Source organism: Mus caroli, chromosome 10 (assembly GCF_900094665.2).
Source record: "Mus caroli chromosome 10, CAROLI_EIJ_v1.1, whole genome shotgun sequence".
Classification (NCBI taxonomy): Eukaryota; Metazoa; Chordata; class Mammalia; order Rodentia; family Muridae; genus Mus; species Mus caroli.
Window position 1 is genome coordinate 34,428,754 of NC_034579.1, and position 5,963 is coordinate 34,434,716.

Consider the following 5,963-nt stretch of genomic DNA (forward strand, 5'->3'; position numbering starts at 1 on the left):
TTGCGAGGCAGAGGCAGGCAGATTTCTGAGTTTGAGGCCAGCCTGGTCTACAGAGTGAGTTCCAGGACAGCCAGGGCGATACAGAGAAACCCTGTCTCGAAAAACCAAATAAATAAATAAATAAATAAATAAATAAATAAATAAATAAATGATTTTGCCAGCATGGAAAATGCCTAGCAGTTGGAAATTCAGATATAGGGCTTTTTATAGTGGCTCTGATTACTTCAGCCTCATATAGAAGATAACAAAAGCCAGGTCAGTGGGCTAGATCAAGAATGAGACCAGGAGGAGAGAGGAGAGAATACCAAAGTCCAAGTTTCTTCCTGTGTTTACAGTACCTCCCAGAAATCTGGGAAGGGAACAAGAGAAATACACGTGGTAGAAGCCAGATGAAAACTGAAGAAGAGAAAATGATACCCCAAAATTAACTAGACCAAGGCTTTAGACAAGGTCATTGAGTGTGACAGTTGTGAAGCCTGAACCCCTCTAGTAAGCATTATGCCCTTATAATACAGACCTTGGAGAAAGGTTTACAGCAGAGGAAGAAGGAACAGAAGGAGTTGTGACTTAGCAAGCCCAGGGTGAAGAGAATTTAAAGCAGTAGATTGGTAACTTAATGGAGTGAAAATTCACACTATTAGGAGCTAAGAGAAGGACATGTTTCTTACAGTGAGAGATGTGAGCAAAAGCGGAGCTGATGGAGTTCCAGGGACTAGCATTAGGATAGCTATCAAACTCTAAAGTACACATATCCTTTGTCCCAGCAGCTTTAAAAGTATGATTCAATCTCACATAAAAACTCATGGAAGTACATAGTGATATTCACCATAACATTCATTGTACTGGAAAAACAAAACAAAACAAAAAACAGTAAATGACTGATAAAATAAATTATGCTTGACCTCTTCAAGAGAAGTTGAACCTCCCATATAGGCTTTAGAAGTGATGAGCAAACCACATAGGCACTGAAATAGGATGAAGCTCAAAATATTGTTGCAGTACATCATAAATGCTACAGTTTGGATATGAAATATGCCCTCCCCCTGACCCCCGCATCCACCTCTGCTAATATTGAACATTTGATTCCCAACCTGTGGCACTGTTAGGAGGTAGTAAAACTTAGGTGCGGCTAATAGAAATAATTTAGGTCCCGGTGGTATTCTAGCTTTTCTCCCTTGCTACAAGTAATGCCTTACCCCAAACAATGGGTGAGCTGACCATGGACTCAAACCTATGAAACTATGATCCAAAATAAACCAGTCCTCCTAATCTTAAAAATGATAGGAAGCTGATTGTGGTGGTTTAAGTAGGCATGGCCCCCATGCACCCATGTTTGAATGCTTGATCCCACAGGGTGTGGCACTATAGAAGGTGTGGCCTTATTAGAGGAAGTGTATCACTGTGGAGGTGGGCTTTAAGGTCTCAGTTGCTCTTCCTGCTGCCTGCTGATCCAAATGTAGAACTCTCTGCTGTTTCTCCAGTACCATGTCTACTTGCATGCTGGTATGTTTCCTGCTGTGATGATAATGGATGAAACCTCTGAAACTGTAAGCCAGCCCCAATTAAATGTTTTCTTCTTTAAGAGTTGCCATGGTCATGGTGTGTCTTTACAGCAATAGAAACCATAGGATAATGATCAATACAGTAAGTACTACTGGGGCAGGAAACATGTATTATCTTACTTTGTTATACTCAAGCTCAAGCATAAGGATTGAGCTATAGATAGAGTTTATTCGACAAATACATGTTGAATAAAATATAATGTTGAATTTAGAATCAAGAGCCATCCATGATGGCGCATGCCTTTAATGTGTGTGCCTTTAATCCCAGCACTTACTTTGTGAGTTCAAGGGTAGCCTGGTCTATATAACAAGCTCCAGAACAGTCAGGACTACATAGAAATCCCATCTCAATTTAAACACACACATACACACACACTTTAAGTTCTTTTACCGAGACCTACCAACATGGGCTGCATTCACACCAAGACTGTGAAGAAGGCGGCCTGGGCCATCATCAGGAAGTACTACATGGGCCCCCAATGGAGGAGCTAGAGAAAGTACCCAAGGAGCTAAAGGGATCTGCAACCCTATAGGTGGATGGAACAACATTATGAACTAACCAGTACCCCAGAGCTCTTGACTCTAGCTGCATATGAATCAAAAGATGGCCTAGTCGGCCATCACTGGAAAGAGAGGCCCATTGGACTTGCAGACTTTGTGCCCCAGTACAGGGGAACGCCAGGACCAAAAAGTGGGAGTGGGTGGGTAGGGGAGTGGGGGTGGGAGGGTATGGGGGACTTTTGGGATAGCATTGGAAATATAAATGAGGAAAATATCTAATAAAAATATTTTTTAAAAAAGGAAGTACTACACGTGCCTGGGTATTGACTTCCACACCAACAAGGGTGTGTACAAGGAGATCACCATTATTCTCAGCAAGAGACTTTGGAACAAGATAGCTGGCTATGTCACATATCTGATGAAGCAGATTCAGAGAGGTCCTGTGAGAGGTATCTCTATCAAGTTTCAGGAAGAAGAGAGAGAAGGGAGAGAAATAATTACGTTCCTGAGGTCTCAGCCCTAGATCAGGAGATCACTGAGGTGGATCCTGACACCAAGGAAATACTGAAGCTTCTGGACTTTGGCAGTCTCTTGTCACTCAGCCTACTGTTGGGATGAATTTCAAAACACCACATGGAGCTGTTTAATCTGTTTTGCCATATTTTCAATAAACCTGAAAACAAGAAAAAATATTTTAAAATAAAGTTGCCAAATGATAGGTAGAATATGTCCTATGTTTGCCATATACATTTATTTTTTAAAAAATCATACTATATATGTTTATGATATTGTTTATTCTGAAAGAATACCCAGAAGGTTAAACCAATTCTTGTAGGGGAGTAGAATTGATTGGTAAATAAAAGAAAAATATTTGCTTTTATTTAGTTAGCTCTATATTATAATATTTTAACAAGTATAAATTTCTTAAGTCATAATTTGATAATTTCATTATGTCAGTGAAAGATACACCAATCACCATAGATAAAAGAGAAATGCAGTCATGTGAGTAAGTCATGGGAAAGGTCAAGCCCCATCTACCTGAAGCCAATGCTCCTATGATGGAGAAGTTACAGCAAAAAAGAGGAAACCAAAAATGTATCTAACAACAGCAAGAGTCAGCATTGCCTATCAGAGCAACGGTGAGGAGGGAGCACACCTTCTTCTAGGTCAAGTCCAGAATATGAGAGTCAGCATAGAGCTGGAGAGACCATGAAAATCACTTAATCAACCCTTATTTGCACAAGATGATATCAAAGAACCATTTGTGAGTGATAGTGACAATTCAGGACAGCAGCTTCTAAAATTCTGTAGAAACACTTTAAATATGTAAATAAGCAGACTGATGTGTTTATGAAGTACTAGTACAGTTCAAAGCTAAGACTGAGTAGCTGGAACTTGTTAGTTAACAAGAGAAAAATGGAGCTTGGGAAAATAGCAACAAAAGGAGGGGCCAGCTCTCACACTGATAACTGTAATATGATAAATGATAAATGAGCAATAGGCCACAGACTTGCTTCACTTTCTTCCAAAGAATCACAGCTAGTTGGTGTTACAATTGTGCAACTGGATGGAAGTATTGCTCCAATTATAAAAGCAGATGTACTGCCATAGTAAAACATGAAATAAAATATCCACTTGTTAGTATTCACAAGGTATGGAGCCAGTTTAAGTGCCTATTAACAAACTGATGAACACAGGACATGTGACAAACATAGGCATACACAGGCACGTACACACGCACACACATACATACACACATACACACAAGATTGAGTTAGCTGTAAAGAAGAATGAAACTATGTCATTTGCAGGAAAAGTGGGTAGCAAAGGAAATCCTCATGTGTGGTGGTTTGAATGTGAATGTCCTCTACAGGCTCATATATTTACATCCTTTGTTTTGGAATGATGAGGAGATGTGGCCCTCTAGGAGTACTTGGTAGAGGAGGTGTTTTGTTGGGAGTGGATTAAGAGGCCCAGTCTCTCTGTGTGTCTCTCTCTGTCTTTGTCTCTCTCTGTCTCTCTCTCCCTCTTTTTCTCTCTGCTTTCTGACTATGCATTAGTATATAAAGCTCTTAGATACTTCTCCAGTACCATGCCTGCCCAGTTGCCACCATATTTCATCATGATAATGAAATAACCTTCTGAAACTGTAAGCAAGTGTGATAGCTAAAGAAACTTCATTTTATGCCAGGCATCCATCTTGGTACCCACTAGTCATTTGTTCTGACTCTAGTCCCTGGAAGATAAGTTCCCATCAACCCTGACATAATGATCCACACTCAGAAATGTACAACGGTAACTGTCTACTTGTTGTGACATAACTAACTGCTTTTTTACTTCTATAACTTGTTTATGCAGATACCCAAAGATTATTTGGAGTTGCCTTAACCATTTAATTAGGTGAAATAGACCAGTTTTTCTTGCTTGCCTAGATACTGGAGGTCTTCTTATGATTTTCCCCCTTAAAAGACTTCCCTCAACACCCTTCTCACAGCAGTCCCAAATTTGACTCAGATTGTTCATCCTGTTAAAACTAATCAATAAAATTTTTAATTATAATTGGATTGGGTCTATGATGTTTTACCAGGGGTCACAAACTTCATAATATTTGGAGGCCCCAGCGAGACTCCTGGGTGACCCCAGACTCAGGTCCAGGAGTCCATGATAGACCTCATAGGAAGCAAGTCTAAGATGGCCTTCATAGGCCCAAGGGAGCCCAGACTACACAGCTCAGCAGATTAAAGGTTGCTGTAAGAGACAGACCTCAGAGAGAGCAAGTCCAGAGTGGATTTGATAGGTTCCACAGATTCCAGACTGCAGTTGTCTCAAATTTACAAATTGAAAGCAAAATAAATGTAAGAATTGCCAGCCAATGTCCAAAGCTTGGACCAATTGGTGAGTTATTCTGTTCTGATTTGAAGTCTGAACATTTGGAGAGACAAGAGGTGAAATCTGATGACATTTATAGGCCCAGTCTCTGGGGCAGAGGGACTGTCCTGGTTTTGGTGTATGACTGAAGGTGACTATTATATGCCTGAGTGAAGGTTGCTATCATATGTCTGAGTCCATCTGGCTTTTTTTTTTTTCTGATTGTGTTGTTGTCTTTTCTCATTGCTCTCTAGTGTCTATTATATTTGTGTTTTCAAGCTTTGTTGCAGAGATGGAAATCAAAATAAGCACAGCCAAACTGACCCTGAGATGCATGCTACACTTTCATGATTTTTGAGAGGCAGACTGCTCTTGCTGCCTCTACGCTAGCTGCCCTGTGGAACTTGCCTCTCGCTTGTTCTGTCTCTACCCTTCACATTGGCTCACTGAAGTCTGCTGCTTAAGTCTCACAGGTACAAAAAGCACTCCTCTTACACCCTCTTGTTTGCAATTCTTTTCTCTTGGTCTTTTTCTGAAGAATGTTTCTTTTCTCTTACTTACACTATCTCCCAGATGTCTCCTGTCTCTGACCATAAAGACCGGGCTGTGGCCACTCCCCCATCACTGGGCTAGGTGATGCAGGTACCATGGTGGTCACCATAAGACCCCTGTTTCATCAGCTGTTGCTTCCTGCACTACTGCAGCTAGCATGCACACGCACACACACACACCAATTTTTTTTTAATCTCTAAGCCTTCTTTGTATTCTACTTGCTAGGTCCTTCTGATCACTAAATTCATTTTTGCAGGGATTAAGCACCTTTTGGATTTGGATAATATTGTTATTTAAAAGCTGGCTCTGACACAGGGATATGGCCTTCCTCCTTCAACCCAAGCATAGTTGTTTAAAATTTTCCTCCAAAATCTCTGTCCTAGGTCATAAGGCCATCTGACTCTAGGACAAAGAAACAAAAACAAAACAGCTCAAGAAATGACACTATGTGCTTTAAAATGGCAAAAATTTAGACCTTAA

General features: G+C 40.5%; 1 pseudogene; it reads left to right on the plus strand.

Annotated features, from left to right (window-relative positions):
* Positions 1–1,967: 1,967 nt before the first annotated feature.
* Positions 1,968–2,710, plus strand: LOC110303954 (annotated as a pseudogene).
* The last annotated feature ends 3,253 nt before the right edge of the window (positions 2,711–5,963 follow it).